This window comes from Pipistrellus hanaki (genome assembly GCF_964339955.1).
Source record: "Pipistrellus hanaki genome assembly, chromosome: 15".
Taxonomy (NCBI): Eukaryota; Metazoa; Chordata; class Mammalia; order Chiroptera; family Vespertilionidae; genus Pipistrellus; species Pipistrellus hanaki.
The window spans coordinates 3,460,331-3,479,720 of record NC_140517.1 but is presented as its reverse complement, the minus strand read 5'-3'; the positions used below and the strand labels follow the sequence as shown (position 1 = coordinate 3,479,720).

The 19,390-nt window shown below is 59.6% G+C and overlaps 1 protein-coding gene across 1 annotated transcript in view; it reads right to left on the bottom strand.

The window, feature by feature from the left end:
* Positions 1-10,741: 10,741 nt before the first annotated feature.
* The window catches only part of RBL2 (RB transcriptional corepressor like 2), a 47,663-nt gene continuing 39,014 nt past the window's right edge, over positions 10,742-19,390 (bottom strand). The window contains exon 23 of the mRNA XM_084861217.1: positions 10,742-11,131. The gene's annotated coding sequence lies outside the window, so the exon portion shown is untranslated. The remainder of the gene's footprint in view (positions 11,132-19,390) is intronic.

Below are 19,390 nucleotides of genomic sequence, written 5' to 3'. Positions count from 1 at the left end.
GACACGCAGCAACACGAGGGCCGGCTGCCTGGCGGAAACGGGGAGCCCTCAAAGGACAGGCCCGCCTCCACCCCCTCTTTACCGTTCACTCACAGGCATGGACGTGAGCACCCGGAGGAGCCGGTGGGTAGTGGGAGCCAGGAGCCAGTGGGTAACCCCTCAGACGGACAACCCCAGGCACTAGGGTTCCCGCAGAAGTGAGGCCCTCCCTCCAAACCAACCTGCTGATTCGGGAGGGATGGGGCTCACCTTCCCGTACGCCAGGGGTCTTCAAACTACGGCCCGCAGGCCACATGCGGCCCGCAGAGGAGTCTGATCCGGCCCGCCAGGTTTTTTGGGCAGTGAGTGCAGCCGAGGTGTTACAGTAGGAATTAGTAGTTCATATAGTCTGGCCCTCCAGCTCTCTGAGGGACCGTGATCTGGCCCCCACTTTAAAAAGTTTGAGGACCCCTGCCGTACTCCTTCCCCCCTCCTTCCCTCTCCCCAGTCAGGGGCCTGCCCCTGAGCCCCTGTGGGACCCAGGCTCAGAGTAGGTGCCATAAGTGGTCCTGGGAAGCAGGCCTTCAGGATGGGACTTGGGAACCTGGCTGCTCGCTAAGGAGGCGGCAGGGAGGAGGACACCTTCGTGGTCAGGGGCGTTGGGACGAAGCCTGGCATGCGATGGAGTCCTGGCCGCGGTGTGTGAAGATGGAGGGAAAGTGAGGCGTTGGGTTGTCCGCCGTGTACTTTTCTGAATGGATGGTACACTTCAATTTTGTAAAAGCTAAGAAAAACTTTTCAGCAGATGAAAAAAAAAACTCCATAAGAAATCAAGAATAATAAGAGGAATCTATAATAATACAATCGTAATATGCTAATTAGACCGGACAGCCCAATGACCTTCCAGATGTCCTTCCGGGTTCAAGGGCCAAGTCCCTTGCACAAATTTCATGCATCGGGCCTCCAGTTAAATGTAATTAAATTAGCTCTTGCAGATGGGTGAGGATGGGGAACAGATCAGAAATGTCAAACTCAAAATAGAAATGGACAAACTGGCGCTTATGAAATGGGAAGTGCTGTTGGGAAAGAGGTTATTTTAGGTGCCTCAGAGAAAGGAAATATTACTGAGAGTGGACTGAGGAAAAACAGTGGGTAGAAATGAAAGCCAAGCAAATAAAATGAAGAGGTAGAGAGAATCAGTGAGAAATGACAGACAGGCATACACTCCGTATAATTGGAGACTCCGAAGAGAAGAACCAAATACTGAAGCACAATATTTCAGCAATAATTCAAGGAAGCTTTTATGAAGGCAGGACCCTACACTGCATGTGGAAAGGGCCCACCACGTAGGAAAATTGATTTTAAACAGTCAGCTCTTTATACATATTCTGATTAAACAACTAGATATTAAAGTCAAAGGAAAAATTACCCCCTGGCCCTCCAAGCAAAGGGAACCCTCTATTTATATGGAAGGTCTGGCTGACATTAGATTTCTAAAAGGCAGCTTACAAAACAACCAACAGTGAACTATTCTATCAAAAAACTCACCGTGGGAATGGAGGATTTCTGTTTTAGCCAACTCAACTATCCCTCACATAGGGCTACAGAGAAACAATTATGGTGAAATTCACATAAATAAAATTACAGTGAGCAATTCCGTGGCATTTCATACATTCACAATGTTGCATAACTCCCACTTATATCTGGTTCCAAACACTTCCTTCACCCCAAAACAGGGCCATGTAAACACAAAGCATGTGTACCCCGTGACCCCCTCCCCAGGCCTGGACAGCACCCATTCTGCTGTCAGTCTCTGAGGACACACCTATTTCGGATATTTCATACATCTCATAGAAACAGAATCATACAATACAGGAGTCTGCCTTTGAGTCTGCCTTCTCTCACTTAGCGTGGTGGTTTTGAGGTCCATCCGTGTTGGGGAGTCTATTGCTATTTCACTTTTTACGGCTCAATAATATTCCATCGTGTGAGTATCTACAGTTTTCTCGTCCATGCATCCACCGATGGGCATTGGGGCTGTTCTGCCTTTAGGCCTCTGAGACTGGTGCTGCCATGAACATTTCCGTCCTGGGATTTATCGGGAGTGCCAGATCTCGAGTCTCCCAGGGTAATGTCTAGAAGTGGAGTTGCTGGGTCATATGGCAGTTCCATGTTTCGCTTTCCGAGGACCCGCCAAACTGTCTCCCACAACAGCTGAACCGTTGTACAACCCCGCCAGCGCTGTACAAGGGTTCCAACTTCTCCGCATACTTGCGACATCGGTTGTTTTCCGTCGTTAATTTGTAACAGCCATTCCCGAGTGTGAACTGGTGTCTCGCTATGGTTTTGATTTGTGTTCCTCCAGTGACTAATGGTGTGGAGCACCCTCCATCTGCTTGTTTGTAGAGAAGCTTAGACCTGCAGGAACGCCGGGGATGTCGGGCTCCGTCCTTCCGGCGGAGGCTCCCAGAAGGCACCTCCGCCCCACCCAGCATGAACGGGACCGTCCGGAGACCTGCTGGTGGGCACCAACCGTACTTCACTCTGGATGGCGGACAAATGGAGGGCCGGGCAAGGTGGGAGACTCGTATGTAGCCATTAGGTGCTCTGGCCAAGTAGCTCTAACACAGAATTTTATTTATTTATTTTTTTATTATAGGGAAAGGGGGGAAAGAAATGGGAAAGGAGAATAAAGGTATGGGTTTTCCATAGATTATAGGTGACAAATATGTCACTTAAAGCAGACAGACCAGAAGCCTACATAAAGAATTTATAGCCATAACCGGTTTGGCTCAGTGGATAGAGCGTCAGTCTGCAGACTGAAAGGTCCCAGGTTCGATTCCGGTCAGGGGCATGTACATTGGTTGGGGGCACATCCCCAGTGGGGGGTGTGCAGGAGGCAGTGATCAATGTTTCTCTCTCATTGATGTTTCTAACTATCTCTCTCTCTTCCTCTCTGTAAAAAATCAATAAAATATATATTTTTTTTTAAAAGAATTCATAGACATCATATAAAAATAGTGGAAAGATAATCTCTACCACAAAAAACAAACAAACCCACATCGTTCTAAGCACCAACATTTTTAAAAAACTAAAAAGCAAAGGAAACAGACCAAGGAATGATGAACACATGTAAATACGCACAGTAATATTACACCAAATAACAGGGCAGCGCTAAGACCAAGTATTTAAGTCATAACAGTAAGCGTACATGGTCTTGCTCACTCACGTAAAAATATTTTCAGATTTTTTTTGAAGGCAAAACACTCCATGTTGTAAGAGCCACTCCTGAAACCAACTACAATACAGCCGGAGGCAAAACCACACCTGCAGACGCGCAGAGAGAGAGCAGGGGATGCGAATTTGCTATCTGACAAGATGAATATATTTACGTAGGAAACCTAAACAGTATAATCCCACGGTAGGTCTTATGAATACATATTGAACTCCTCACCCTTATCAAAGAGAATGTTTCTTTTTTAAATACACACGGAGCATTCATGAAAATTAACCATATGTGAGGTCACCAAGAATACTTCAATACGGCCTTTTAAGTAAAAATAAAGCAAACCAACAACATCGTCTTATTACAACGCAATAAGGTGGAAAATAAAAGTCAAAAGGCAGGAGATCTTTTCCATCTGGAAATTTAAAAACTGTTAAACATTTCTTAAACAATTCTTAGTCCATGAGGAACGAAAGTGGACACTGAGCAATTCTTTTTAAGAATGATTCTGAAAAACACGATATAGTAGAATTTTGGAGATATAGTTAAAGCAAAGGTTAAAAGAAAAGGCATTGATTATTTAATATTATAAGAATAAAAACGAAAATGAAAGTGTGACCATACATTCAATATCTGTCTCTAAAGTTAGAAAAGGAGCAAAAAGTAAAATTAGTGGAAGCCGAGAGAAAGAAATGACGAACAAAAAGCAGAAATAAATGCGAAGTCGGTGTGATCGCGGCCGGGGGAGAGAGCACACCTGGAAACAGAATCGGAGGTGATTCCACAACATCCTGACGCTACGACTCGCAATTCCACGGAAACACAGCTGCAGGCCGAGGTCACGCGGGCGGTTTTCTAGAAAACACGGCTCACCAGTGTTGACCCTAACAGAGAAGGAACACTGAAAAGAGCAGCTCCATGGAAGGAAGCTGTTAACGAGCTAGTCCCCCAATGCACCTGGCCCGGAAGGTGCCAGGGGATTCTCTGAGGCCTCCAAAGACGGGCTCGTTGCCACGTGGCTCAGAGCGTCCCAGACGGAGAGGAGAACGACTTACAGCATCTTCTGAAAACACGGGGACACTGTGACCGCCCGCCGGCAAAGGCTGGGCCCGCAGACGCAGAAGAAACCACCGCCTCATCTCCCTCACGAACTTGGAAGCAGAACGAAGTCAGCGCCGGCGCCTGTGCCGGTCCCAGCCAGCACCTGCTCCGCCAGGAGGCGCGGTTTCAGGCAGGCAGCGCGGCCCCCAGGGTCCAGACACAGACCCAACCACTACTCTACAGACACTCACTTTTATGCCGCAAATGCGTTCTGTAAATACTCACACGTAAGGAACGAACTGACCGGCAGTGCCCTCGGGGGTCCCCTGGATCCGTCTCTTGCTTCTCTGGTTCCGGTGTTTGGACGGAACCGGCCCAGGGCCCCCCTTCTCCCAGCCTCCGACCCCTCCACCCCAACCTCTTCCCAGTCGCCACCTTCGGAACCCCCTCAGCCACACACAGCTTCCTCCCAGCCCCCGCCTCTGAGACCAGCCAACCCCGTTTTTAACCTTAACTCCTCATTGCTGAGCAACCACGAGCCCCCCCTCCCCCCCCCCCCCCCCCCGATCCCTCAGCCTCACCCCCAGGGGGAGGCCTGTCCCGCCCGCTCCCCCCGCCCTGCGCCCCACACCCACCTCTCTGGCCTCTGTGTCCAGCGGCCCGGTGGCTCTGGAGACGGGACCACGTCCTCCGAGGAGGCCCCGGAGAAGCCAGGCGCCCACATCTGTCACAGACCAGCACCCCGTGGCGGCCCCATTCTCCCCCAAGACGAGGGGAGAGGAGCGGCCCGGGCCTGGCGGGCCTGCAGGCCCCGGCTCTGCCCCTCCCTGTGACCCCGGAGAACCACTTCCTGGGTCAGGAGGCGAAGCCCATCAGGGAGATGGGGGACACCTGACCCCCCTCCCCATCGGCAGGCTGCGGGCCCAGGAGGGCTGGGCGAGGGCTGGCAGGGGCGCTGGGCGCCCCGCTGTGCTTTCCCTGTGGTCCTGTGCCTCCTCCAGACGCAGACGGAGCCGGGCCAGAGAGTCAGAGTCAGTGTGGGAGGCAGGACCCTCGCAGGGTGCAGAGGTGTTCTGCAGGAACCCCAAAACCACAGGTCGGGGATCACTTTTTTTTTTTTTTTTTTTTTAAGCCAAATAAAAAGTCTCACGTGCCCGCTCAGGGCCAGGGCTGGGGTGAGGAGAGTGATGCTCTCGCCGGCGTACATGTCGGGGTGTGCCCTGCGCTGGGCCCCCAGAGGAATTCTATTTTAAGGAGATATTCTAAAAACCAAGGTGCCCAAACTGCATAATAAATGAATAACAAATTATCAGCGTTTTGAATAAAAACAGGACCACGCAATGCGTTGTGTGCTCACGGAGCCCGAGGCCGGCATCGGGGAGGAAAGCCAGACTCCCAGGGCAGTGGGGTGGGGGGGAGAGGCCCAGCCAGAAGAGAGAGAAGAGGAGGAGCCGACCTCAGAGAGGCTGGTGTGCCTGGCCGGTTCGGGGTCCTTAGGCCTCTGTGGGAGGGAGGTGGTGCCCGCCAGCCCCTGGAGGCCCATCTTGGGAGCACAGCGGCCTGTGAGAGGCCTGATTTCCTAAATGCCTCCTCCAGCCCCAGCTCAGCCCGATGCCCTGCCGCAGAGGAGGCAGCGGGAGGAGGAGGAGGCAGAGGAGGCAGAGGAGGAGGCAGTGGAGGAGGCAGCGGGAGGAGGAGGAGGTGGAGGAGGCAGAGGAGGCAGCGGGAGGAGGAGGAGGCAGAGGAGGCAGCAGAGGAGGCAGAGGAGGCAGCGGGAGGAGGAGGAGGCGAAGGAGGCAGAGGAACGGAGGAGTGGGGTGATCATCGCCCGGAAGGAAGCCAGTCTCCAGCATCGGCTTCTCCCGGCCCCTCGTGTGGAGAAGGCAGGATGCTCTGGGCTCACACCCAGAAGCTGCCGCCCAAAGGTTCCAGCATCCGGCTCCCAGGCCAACCCTCCTCCCGCCGCCTTTCCTGAGGCGATGGCTCCACCTACCGCCCAGCACGGAGGGCGCGGCGGCCTGGAGCTCCGAGGCCGTGGGCCGCGATGAGGCTGCAGCCTCCGCGGGTCCCTCCCGCCCGCGGGTCCCTCCCGCCCGCGGGTCCCTCCCGCCCGCGGGTCCCTCCCGCCCGCGGGTCCCTCCCGCCCGCGGGTCCCTCCCGCAGGCCGGGCGGAGTCCCGCGGTCAGATCCGCCTGCCGCAGCCGCTGCCAGGACGCACCAGAGCCCACCAGCCACGTGGGTCTGGCATTTCTGTTCTAAACCTGCTCGTTCAAAGCTGAGTTAGGTGGGGCTTCTTCCACGTCTCTTTTCTCCTTTAACCGCAGAACCAGCAAAAGCCCTCAGCACAGCAAGGCTGCGCGTCCTCTCACGCACGGAGCACCCCGTCCACGCCGCAGGCTCCGTGGGGAGGCGGTCAGTCAGGCCTGGGGGGAAGAGCTGCACTGATGGTGGAAGTCCTCCCAGGCCTTCAGGTCATCTCTCTCGGTTTGTGTCTCCGTGGTGAAACCGCCGGGAAGGCTGAGGCAGGGAGATCTCCTTACTACAGAGGATGTACTGATGAGCACCTCACTCCTCAGCGGCTCACAGTAGGACCCGAGCACACAGTAGGACCCGAGCACACAGTAGGACCCGAGCACGCGGACAAAACAACAAAGATTCTTTTTTTTTTTTTTAATATATTTTATTGATTTTTTTTACAGAGAGGAAGGGAGAGAGACAGAGAGCCAGAAACGTCGATGAGAGAGAAAAATCGACCAGCCACCTCCTGCACACCCCCCACCGGGGATGTGCCCGCAGCCAACGTATATGCCCTTGACCGGAATCGAACCCGGGACCTTTCAGTCCACAGACCGACGCTCTACCACTGAGCCACACCGGTTTTGGCATCAAGGTGACTGATATTGTATGGCCAAAATATTGCTTTGGGACAACCAAATCAAAATTGACCCACTGTACCTGAAATAATCAGACCAAAATATAAGGGTGGACATAGGAAATGGAGACTCGCAGCCAGGCAGCACATTATGTTTGCGCGATGGTTCTCCGGTGTCTTCTGTGACTGGTCCATTGGCCTGGACCATCTCTTCTCCCACGGGCCCCGTGTTGTAGAGCCAGGGCCCTTTCACACTCCTGGCCACATATCCCGCTGTCTTGCATGAATGGTGCCAGTGCCCAGGGCGGCAGTTTGGTGGGACAGCAGACTAAGAAACTTAAGCAAGTAGTTGCTTGCAGACTAAGCCCGAGGGGTACCCACGGGTGGAGGTGCCCATCGGAGGGCCTGAGGCTGGGCAGTAACTGTCCCCTCCATCAGATTAAGTGTGGGGACGGAGGAGGAACCCTGAAGGTGACTCCTGGATGGAAATGAAGGGACTGTCCGTGAGGGACCGAGGTGGGGGCACGCCGCATGGCCAGCCCGTGTCTCATTCATTTCCAACACGGGTTTCCGTGTGTGGCTACCTGATCATCATTCGATCCTCTGACCCCGCCCTGAAGGTTTATGGCCAACGTGGCAGCTCACATGTCAGAGGAGCCTGTTTTGTTTCAAGGCACTAGACAATCCCCGGGACTCTTCCATGTCTGGTGTTTGCATGTAAATGGGGGGAAGGAAGAAAAAAAAGCCGGTTCTGACGTGACAAACAGGTCGGGGCGGCGACCATCCATCCCGCTAAAGCAATATCCATAAATCCGACCCGGCACCGGCTGGCATGCGTCTCCTTTATTAGTTTCTGTGTTATTAAATGAGATTGTTTCTGACTAATATATGTCTGCACTCAAACGGTAGCTCCGAGCTGCTATTCAAATCAAATCACACGCCTGACACGGGCCGCGCTAATGAACGCCGCGCGGGATCCATCGGCGGCGGCGGCCGGCGATGCGGACGGAGGCGATCCTGCGCGGAGGGCGGAAGTGAGCTGATTTTTCTGCGGGCTGATCACTGTCGTTTTTCTTTAAAAAGGAAAAAATAATAATAAATCCGCCAGATAGTTTAGTCTTAAAGCCAAAAGCGGAAGCAGGGAGATCTCCTTACTACAGAGGACATACTGATCGGCACCTCAGTTTTGACCCCTAGACACAGGATCCGCTAACACTTAGCAGGGGTCCTCAAACTTTTTAAAGTGGGGGCCAGATCACGGTCCCTCAGAGAGCTGGAGGGCCGGACTATATGAACTACTAATTCCTACTGTAACACCTCGGCTGCGCTCACTGCCCAAAAAACCTGGCGGGCCGGATCAGACTCCTCTGCGGGCCGCATGTGGCCCGCAGGCCGTAGTTTGAAGACCCCTGAGTCTTAAAGGCACCATGTCTGGGTCCCGAGGAAGGAATCTGGGGAGCTGATTTCAGAGCAGAATTGAAATTACACTTCAAGCTGGGCAGGCGTGGCTCAGTGGTTGAGCATCGACCGATGAACCAGGAGGTCACGGTTCCATTCCCGGTCAGGGCACGTGACCTGGCTGTGGGCCATTTGAGAGGCAGCCAATCAGTAATTCTCTCTCATTTAAAAAAAAAAAAAAAAAAAATATATATATATATATATATATATATATATATATATATATATATATATATTATTGTGTGTTTTTTTTTACAGAGAGGAAGAGAGAGGGATAGAGAGGTAGAAACATTGATGAGAGAGAAACATGGATCAGCTGCCTCCTGCACACCCTCCACTGGGGATGTGCCCGCAACCAAGGTACATGCCCTTGACCGGAATCAAACCTGGGACCTTTCAGTCCACAGGCCAATGGTCTATCCAATGAGTTAGGGCCTCTCTTGTTGATGTGTCTCTCTCTCCCTCTCCCTCTCCCTTCCTCTCTGAAGTCAACAAAAAACATACATATTTTTCAAATTACTTTCTGAAGGGGGAGTGCGGAGGAGAGGCGACCTTGCTTTTGAAATCAGAAAACCTGTCCTCCATTCGCCGATGGGTTCCCAGAGCAGAGAGGGGTCCTCGGGACCCTCTTCCCTGGCCCCATTCTACAGATGAGGAAACTGAGGCCCAGAGAGAGGGTCAGAGGCACACAGGGAGGAGGGGCAGGTCCCCTCCTGACACTCCTGTAACCCCCCCCGCCCGCCCAGCCACAAAGGGCCCGTGGATGGTCAGGGCAGCTGCATGGGGACGGTCCGGCCATCCCCCGGCAGGTCCCTGGGCCCCGGAGGCTCAGCCTGCGACGCGGCTGCTTCCGGAGGGTGTGAGGGCCGAGGAACCGCCAGGCCACCGTCTCCTCGGCCTGGCCATCGATGGACCGTTTTCCCCGGGATCGCCCGGCCACAGGCTGGCTGCGGACACCCCGCCCCCCACCCCCACCCCCACCCCCGTCTCCGCAGCTGCGGGCCCGGTGCCCGCGGCCCTCGGCGGCAGGTGCGGCCGCTGTGGTGAGCCGGAGCAGCACGAGGCCCGGCCCCCCGGCCCGCCCCCCTCAGCTGCCCCCTCCCTCCCTCAGCCCCTCAAAGCCCGAGTGGGAGGCCCCGCAGAGCTGCTGAGTGACCGCCTCCTCGTCCCTCAGCCCCCGGGCGGGCAGGGCGCCTCCGGCCAGGAGACCGTCCGGAGCTGCAGGAGGAAGGTGGGCCTGGGGGGCTTGGGGGCCTGGGGGCGGATCTGGGGGTCAGTGAGCCTGGATCGTGGGCTGGGGGGAGGGGGCCGGTCAGTGAGCCCGGCTCTTGGCCTTGGGTCTGCACCAGCAGGTCGGACGCCCTCCCGCTCAGGAGCCCGAGGGCCAGGCTGCCGCGGGGGACACACCGGCAGGGCCAGGGCGTGCGGGCGGCCAGGTTCCGTGCTCAGAAAGGCCAGCCCTGAGGCCCTGGGGCCGCCCCGGTGTGTGTGTGGGGAGGTTGGGGGGCTGACAGTGCTCAGGAGGGTGCCCCGGTCAGTCCTGGTTTAGGCACCAGCGCCTGCTCCCCACCGACCGCACTTAAGCTCGCAGGTCAGTGGCAGGCAGCAGGGTGTCTGGGCCTCGGGGAGCACGGGGCTGAGGGTCTGGGTGGTGGCGGGGAGCATGGGGGCGGAGGGTCTGGGTGGCAGGGAGCACGTTGGCCGGAGGGTCTGGGTGGCGGAAGGTCTGGGTGGTGGCGGTGGGCAGCGGGGTGTCTGGGCCGCGGGGAGCACGGGGGCGGAGGGTCTGGGTGGCGGGGAGCACGGGGCGGAGGGTCTGGGTGGTGGCGGGGAGCACGGGGGCGGGAGGTCTGGGTGGTGGCGGGGAGCACGGGGGCGGAGGGTCTGGGTGGTGGGGGGAGCACGGGGCGGAGGGTCTGGGTGGTGGCGGGGAGCACGGGGGCGGGGGGTCTGGGTGGTGGCGGGGAGCACGGGGGCGGGGGGTCTGGGTGGTGGCGGGGAGCACGAGGGCGGGGAGTCTGGGTGGTGGCGGGGAGCACGGGGCTGAGGGTCTGGGTGGTGGCGGGGAGCATGGGGGCGGAGGGTCTGGGTGGCAGGGAGCACGTTGGCCGGAGGGTCTGGGTGGTGGCGGGGAGCACGGGGGCGGGGGGTCTGGGTGGTGGTGGTGGGCAGCGGCGGGGCGAACAGCATGCATGGCCGGCGGGACCGCACAGCTCGTTCCACCATCGCTGAGCCAAGAACCAGCCCCGCCGGCCCCCGTGGAGCTGGCGTGTGCTCCGTGTCCGTGGCTTCCTCGGGGACCGGGTGCCCCTCTCCCCAGAGACGTGCGATGAGGTGGGCCGGGCCGGGTCCCCGGGTCCCGGTCTGAGGGCGCGGGTGCGGGCGCCCGTGAGGAAGGCTCCTGGCGGCTGGGCCTGGAAGCAGCAGGTGGCCTCGCTCTTGTGGGCCTCACACGTGTGTCCGGCTCCGCGGCCTCTCTCTGACGCGGGGCGTGCTGGATGCGGGGCATGTTTGACGCTGCTCTGTCACACGGTGGTTCTGGGGAGCTGTAGTTCCTTGGAAATGAGAACGTAAAGACCCATCACTCGGATGTACAGACAGGGACCTGTGTGTGTGTCTGTCCACAGGCGTCTGTCTGTATCTCTATCTGGCCTTGTTTATCCCCCCCAGTCCAGTCCTAATGACAGAGGGGAAGATGCTGTGGTTGGTGGAGCCTCGGACGGAGGCAGAGGACCCACAGGCGGGGCCCCGAGCTCCCTGTTCCAGCCGGTGACGGTGTGTGTGTGTGTGTGTGTGTGTGTGTGTGTGTTGCGCGCGCGCGCGCGCGCGCGCGCGCGCAGGACGCCCCTACTCGGGCCAGGATGGGTGTGACTGGCTCCGTGGAATGGTGTCCTCCTGCCGAGACTGGTTTGGCTCAGCGGACAGAGCATCGGCCTGCGGACGGAAGGGTCCCGGGTTCGATTCCCGTCAAGGACATGCACCTTGGTTGCGGTCACATCCCCTGTAGGGGGTGTGCAGGAGGCAGCTGATCGCCGTTTCTCTCTCATCGATGTTTCTAGCTCTCTCTCCCTCTCCCTTCCTCTCTGTAAAAAATCAATAAGATATATTTAAAAAGAAGGAAATTGCATTCTCCTGTATCCGGGCGGTCCACCCAGCCAGGCCCTCTGTGGTGGGAGCCGGCCGGGCGGACGGCTCCAGAGGTCAAGGCCAGCCCCGCCCAGAAGGGGGCCGAGATGGAGCCGCCCAGGAGCCCGCCGGCCGGCCGGCCGGGCCTTTGCTGCGAGCACCGGGCAGCAGGAGGGTTTGTGCTGACTCCGCTCAGGAGGGGCTCATTAGCGGGAGGCCCCAGGCCTGTGGCAGCTGATCACCAGCCTCCCTCCCGCTGCACCCCCCTTCCTCAGGGCAGCCCCCCAGGAGGAGCCAGGCGGGCGGGGGCCACCGGAGGGCGCCGTAGCCCACCAACCTCCCCAATAAAATTAGAAAAAAAAAAGAAATTTCCCTCACGTATTCAAATATTCCGGCTCTACTTCCCGGAGCGTTATTGGCGTAAAGGTTGGGGCTCAGGCGGCTTAGCGGTGCTGCGGGATGACCTTTAGTTTTAATATTAATATCGCAGCGTCAGGGCGGCGCGAATCGCGGGTGCAATCTCGGCGTTCAGAGGAAAGGCCAGGCGCGGAACCCCGGCTACATACGGCCCCCACCCCCATCCCGGGGCGCTGCGAACGGGAGAATTAATATGCGTGCCCCCCCCCCATCTCCCCGTTATTGACTCAGAGCGGGCGGCCGGCAACTGTATCAAGAGAAACATTATCCATTATCGAGGGCCTTCCTCTTCACACCCGCCCGCTTCGGCAGGACCCTGGTCCGTGTCAATCAAACGGCAATAAGACGCAGATGACTTGCTCGTTGGCTTTAATGAAATCTTCCCGCCGATCGGCTGCCTCCCTTACCGGGTAATTGCCGGGCGGGGGGGAGGGGGGGAGCCGGCGGGTACAGGAGGGCCGGCCCCTCTGCCTCTGTCTCTCCCCCGTCACTCACATCCCTAAATTAATATTGCATCTGAATCCCGCCCGCCATGCCGATGCGGCTAGCGTGGTTATTGCTTATTGTTTGGACGGGAACTCGCTTATCTGCGGCTGCGGCTGCGTCCGGGCGGTCAGGCTCAGTGTCACTGTGAGCGGCCATGGCGATCGCTCACTGCCACCGAGGACGGCCAGGCCCCGGCGATGGAGGGAGCGGCTCACAGGCCGGTCTGATGGGGGTGGAGGGCAGAGCCCCGGGTCCCCACAGATCACAGGCCCGGGGATTGCTGTGGGGAGGGAGGCCGCAGCATCAGCCACCCTGCCCGCGGCCGGACAGGCAGGTGGGCGAGCGGACAGGCCCACGGCCGCCCCGAGTGCGCTGCCCTGGGAGGGGGTGGGACGGGGCTGAGGCAGGCCCGCAGGGAGGGGTCCTGGGTGACACCCCTCCGCCTGGGCTGCTGCTGGGCCTCGGGAGGCAGAGACCGCTGGGGGGGGGGGAGAGGGGGGCTGGGAGGGGCCATGGTTAACGTCCTAGTGGATGGGGGTGTGCTTTGGGGTCGCCACAGAGGAGGGGGTGGGAGGTGGACAGACAGTGGGCAGCGGCACACAGGGAGCACCTCCCTCTCGGACACGACCTGCTGTGAGGTCCCGCCAGCCTGCCGGCCTGGGGTGGAGGGAGAGGGGGCAGAGACGCAGGGCTGGGGGGTGGGCTCTGGGAGCACCGGGTCCGGCCTGAAGGGGCAGAACGGAGGCTCTGCCAAGAGGCCCACCGGCCAGTGGTGCTGGGACAGAGGGGCAGCGGTCCCTCCAAGGACCCGTGTCCCAGAGCCACTGCGGGCCAAGGGAGAGCAGACACACACACACACACACACACACACACACACACACCGCGTCTGTCCCTGCCGAGCAGGGTCCCACAGGCCAGCCCCGGGCGCTGCCACAGGGTCCCCGTGCTGTCACACTGAGGGGAGAGGAGAGGAGAGGAGGGGAGAGGAGGGGAGAGGAGGGGAGAGGAGGGGAGAGGAGGGGAGAGGAGGGGAGAGGAGGGGAGAGGAGGGGAGGGGAGAGGAGAGGAGGGGAAAGGAGGGGAGAGGAGGGGAGAGGAGGGGAGGGGAGAGGAGAAGAGGGGAGAGGAGGGGAGAGGAGGGGAGGGGAGAGGAAGGGAGAGGAAGGGAGAGGAGGGGAGAGGAGAGGAAGGGAGAGGAGGGGAGAGGAGGGAGCATCCGCACCCACCTCCTCTCAGTTGTCCCCTGACCTGAGGACTGACCGCGCACACACTGTCTCAGCGCACACACTGTCTCAGGTGCCGACCTGAGAGGTGAGACAGCCTTTCCGGGGGTGGGGAGAGGGTGCTGAGGAGCCCGAGGGGCTGTCCCGGGCAGTCAGGGCGCTGGCGACCCCTCTGTCCCCGGCCCTCCCGGCCCTGCCTCTGCCCCCAGAGAGGCTGTTCCCACAGATCCAGGCCTGAGCTGGGCGTGGGCGCTGTAAGGAGTGTCCTGCCCCCCACCCGCCCCCGCCCCAGGCTGCGGGTCCGAGTGAATCACACACCTGGTGTCTAACTGCTGGAGGCCATGCTTACCCTTCAGAGGCCTCCGAGCCCCCTCTGAGGACATGTAACCCATAATGAGGGCAGAGAGTCCCCTCTGAGGACTACGCTGCAGGAGCCAGCCCCGCAGCCTGTCACTCCTCCCCATGGGGGGCGGGCACAGACAGACACCAGCCTGCCTCCTGACAGTCAGGGAGGGACACTGAGGACATGCGAGAGCCAAGTAAGACACGGGCTGGTTAGCCGGGTGGCTGGTTAGACAGGGCTGGTTAGAGCAGCTGGTTAGATGGGGCTGGTTAGACAGAGCGGCTGGTTAGATGGGGCTGGTTAGCTGGGGCTGGTTAGGGAGGTGGTTAGATGGGGCTGGTTAGCCAGGGCGGTGGTCAGCCGGGGTTGTGGGAGCAGGGGAGAGCGTGGCCCGGAGGCCCAGGACGGGAGGAGAGCGGGGAGGGAGGGGGTCTTGCGGGAAGGACACATAGGGACTCCGGGTTTGACTCCGCGTCGGCTTTTTGAATGGACGGGACCTGAGTGAGGTTTGAACAGGACCCACCGCTGGGTCTGCAGGGCAAAGGGCGGGAGCGACAGGAGGTTGGAGGCGGTGAGGTGAGCACGGGCAGCAGACGGACGGTGCTGAGACGCGGCCGGACTCGGGGTGCGGGTGCAGCAGGGCCCTGGCCGGCTGGGAGGTGAGGAGGACACACTCGGGGTCTGGCCACCCACGCCAGGGCCCACAGAGGTCCGTGTGGCCCAGCGGGTGGCCGAGGGGTGCGAGGGGACCGTGTCCCGTGAGGATGGCCAGAGAGCAGTGAGGGCGGGAGCCTGGACTGGGGGGAGGCCCGGGCTGCGGTCTGGGCGTGGATGGTTTATTGGGGCCGGAGGGCTACAGTCTACGGGGAAACCACATGGCAGGGGGTTCGGTGCGTCCTGCTGGGCGCTGACTGGTCAGAGGCGGGGACACATCGCTTGTTCAGGTCTCAGCTCCAGGCTCCTGGGCCCAGGACCTGAGTGGAGGCCTGGAGGCCGGTGGCCCAGGGCAGGGCCCCCCGGCCCGCAGGCCCGCAGGCCCAGGAGCTGAAACAGTTCAGATAAGACGTTATCTCAGCCGCCTGGGGCTGGGACCTGTGAGCTTCTCTAGGTGAGACAGGTCAGGTCCAGGAAGCGCAGGGAGGGAAAAGGATGTCTTAACACCGGGTTAAATCCGGTTACATCTGCCGGAACCTGGGACCCCGGCACCGTCCTGCCTGGCAGGGGCTCCTCGGAGTGTGGCTTGCCAAGGGGGGGGCCTTCACACTGTCCCACCAGACGCGGGGGGGCCGCGGGGCTGCCCCCGTTTGGTGTGTAAACCCCTGGCATTGCCGAGTCCCCTCGGGGGGGCGGAAGGCTGGTCCTCGGGCTCTGCCTTCCTGTGGGGCTGCACGTGCATGACCACAAGTTGGGATGGAGTGGGGTCATCTGCTGGGGGCAGACCCTCCTCTTGGCTCACCTAAGCCCTGGGGCCGCCCCGCTGGCGCCTGTGAGCTCTTTGTCCGAAGGAAACATAACACTCTCTCCGGGGAATGCTTCCAGGAATGCAGCTGTGGGTCCGGGCTGGGTAGGAGCCTGGATTCTGGGAGAAACAAACCCTCCATTCTGCTCCGCCGCCTGCACTCTCCCCACTGCCCGCCAGAGGGCGCTCGGCCGCCCGCCCGGAGGAGCTGCGGCCGCTCCCCGGCGTCACTGACCCCGCGCCCGCCCCGCCGGGTGCGGGGGGTGCAATGGGGGTGCGGGGGGTGCAATGGGGGTGCGGGGGGTGCAGTTTGTCTGTTAGCCTCACCGGGGACGGAGGGGCTGCCGTTCTTGGGGGAAATACGTGCACTGGAACCTAAAGCCTAGGATAACCGTAAGGCCTCCGCGTCCCCGCCGCGCACCTGCCCGCAGCCTCCTCCTCGGCGCCCGCACGCCGGGCCTGCCCGGAGCTCTGTCTGTCGGAAGGAGAAAGGGCGGGCATTCCTGCAGCCGGCGGTGACCGTGGCGGCCCGGGCCCCCTGGCTGCAGGGGGGCGGCCAGACCCGCCGCAGCCCGTCCCTGGGCGTCTCGGACCCGCTAGCGGGCAAGCGCCCCCAGGGGCCGGGGGGCATGGGGCTCGGACAGCCGGACCGCCGGACAGCTGGACAGCCGGGGACAGCGAGTCCGACTGACCCACCAGCCCCGTCTCCCTCTGCCAACTCCCCCCTTTTCCCGGGGTTCCCAGCGGCAGACGTGGCGCCCCGCGGCCAGCAGAGGGCGTGCTGGTGTCTGATGCTCAGGGCAGTGGCCAGGGGTGGTTCTGCACCAGCAGTGCCAGGGGTCATAGCACCTCCTCACCCCTGACCCCTTCCCCCCCACCCCCCAGCCCCCAGGGGTCATAGCTCACTCCTCACCCCTGTCCCCTTCCCCCCCACCCCCCAGCCCCCAGGGGTCATTAGCACCTCCTCACCCCTGACCCCTTCTCCCCCACCCCCCAGCCCCCAGGGGTCATAGCTCACTACTCACCCCTGACCCTTCCCCCACCCCCCCATCCCCAGCCCCCAGGGGTCATAGCTCACTCCTCACCCCTGACCCCTCCCCCCCACCCCCCAGGGGTCATAGCTCACTCCTCACCCCTGACCCTTCCCCCCCCCCCCATCCCCAGCCCAACTCCCCCAGGACCACAGCTTAGAGATGTGAGGCTGACAAGCAAGCACTGCAATGGCCAGGAGGACGGGAGCCGCCCAGAAGCCATGCCGTCCCACATCCAGCGCCTCCGACGGCAGGCGTCGTCAAAAACCAAGATTTCTGCCTCGTCTGAGGATTACCCGCAGCAATAGGAGCATTACTTATTTAGGATCCTCCTTAAGTCCATTCTCTCAAAACAACTAAATGCCTACGTTGCTCTCACCCCAAACGTCGCTCACCATAAAGCTGTGCTTTTAAGATGTCACCTTTTCTGGCGTGCGAAAGCAAGTCCACGGCTGTGTGATCGCTGAGCGTATCTGGATCGGCACCTGTCGCCGGGGACCCAGGTCCCACATGACCGAGGAATCCCTTCGCCAGAGGGTTCAGGGACCAGTGGACTGAGGGGAGAGTACTGGCCTGTGTGTGTGCACCTGCAGCGCACACACACCTCACCTAACCCAGCGGTCGGCAAACTCATCAGTCCACAGAGCCAAACATCAAAGCACAACGATTGAAATTTCTTTGGAGAGCCACATGTTTTAAACGCAAACTTCTTCTAACGCCAGTGTTTCAAAATAGACTCGCCCTGGCCGCGGTATTTTGTGGAAGAGCTGCACTCAAGGGGCCAAAGAGCCAGCCGCATGTGGCTCCCGAGCCGCAGTTTGCCGAACACAGACCTAACCCCAGCCTCCTCCCTTTCGGAGTAAGTCAGTGACCTGCTCCGTACAACCCACGTCCCAGAAACCGGGAGACGAGGGACTCGGTGTCTCCTGGGCGGTTAGAACATGAGCTGGTTTCCCGACGGCTCAGAGATCGCGCATTTAGTAAGTCCTGACGCCGGAAGGATTCCTCTTTAGACACAAATATCACGTTTGCCCCCAAAATTTAGAGCGAGGACGCACGCTAAGGGCATGATAGCGCCCCGAATGCATTCACACCCGCAGAAGGACGTGGTGAGGAGTGTTTTCCGCGGGGCAGGGGCAGGGAGCTGGACTTAAGGACCTCCCTGGGGATTAGCACTAGGAGACTCTGCCGCCTGCCTTTCAACAAGAGGCCGCTTTACCAGCATCTCAAAGGCTAGCAGAGTAGAACAGTAACCCAGTTAGAGTCTGTTTCTCCCCTTCTGAATGCAATGTGTCGCATGAGAGGGGGACGGGACCAGCTTGCCAAGAGAAGGCGCCATGGAGAGAAAAGGCTCAGGTGTGGGAGCTCATGGCGCAGGCACAGAGCTGGTGTGGGGACCGACAGGGGACGTGAGCCGGGAATGAGCCGGCATAGGGCGTGCCTGTAAGTCTGGCTAAGCTTAGACTTCGTCCAGTCCGAAAGGACTTGTTATTCAATCGGAAGCTTTTGAGCAGCCCTAGACTTGGTTAAGGTGTCCCAGATCACAGGGAAGGCTTGTGAGGGGAAAATAAAAAGGGTCAGAGGGCTGGAAGCTCCAGTGCCTTGGGATTCTCAAACTTCAGCGCCAGAACCACAGAGGAACTTGTGACGGATGTAAATTCCCGATCCTTGTCCTCCTGTATTTTCGGTCCCATATGGTGCCAGTGAACGCCAACAGAAATCCCCAGTTTGGGAGGCGGCATGAGACCGCAGAGCTGAGAAGTTGGCCTGGCTGGGAGGCAGCCCCTGGGACCTAGGCAGGCTGGAATGTGGACCATGCAGTCGCCCCGAGGGGAGCTGGCTTATATAGATTGAAGGCCCTGCCCCTGGTCTCTGATTGGCCTTCTCTTATGCAAATGAAGACTCCAAATCCTTACAGTTTGATTGGCCTCAAAAACACTGTCCTCATTGGTCAGAACGAGTCAGTAATTAGCGGAGCTCTGCAGTCGATTTGACAGGGAAAGTATCAGTCTTATTGGTTGACATAGGATTCCACGAATTCCTTTATAGGGTTGGCCTAGATGCAGAACCGTGCGGTTCCATGCAGGCTTGTTCAGTGCAGTTTGCTGAGGGTCCCGCTTGGTGACGGCTGCTATGCTCCACTTTTCCATTTGAGCCCACGGGGCCATCAGGACCCATTGCGCATAGGGACCCACGTAAAATTCCCAAAACTCCTCGCAGCCAACCTTCAAGGGCAAATGGATTGGCATCAGGCGTGTCCATAAGCTTCCTCCTTCCTCTGGCACAGAGAACTGGCTCCCTCTCTTTTCCATAAGGCTTCTTCCCGGGCTCCCCACCCGATAGACCCCCGCTGCCGGCCAACGTGGCGGCCAGGGCCTGGCTGACCGGCAGGTGGAGCCTGGGTGGACAGGCTGGCCAGCGCCCACGGCCGGGAGGCTCCCGCCCCGCCCTGCCCCGCCCAGCAGGAAAGCCCACAGCCCGGCTTTGTGAATGGCACGGAGCTTACGCATAAACAAATGGGCGGGGTTCTGTGGTGACTGGCTGACGCGGCAGCCAATTATTGAAGCGGCGCCCCCTCATCTCCCTGACCTATACTTCCGGGGCATGGCCAGTCCTTCAGGACGCCAGGCGTTGCTCTGCGGAGCGGAGTCGATTTGATTGGCTGGACGGAGCGGAGTCCCCCCCAACGCCCCTAGCGCCCCCCGGAAGAGCGTGTTTGACAGACAGGT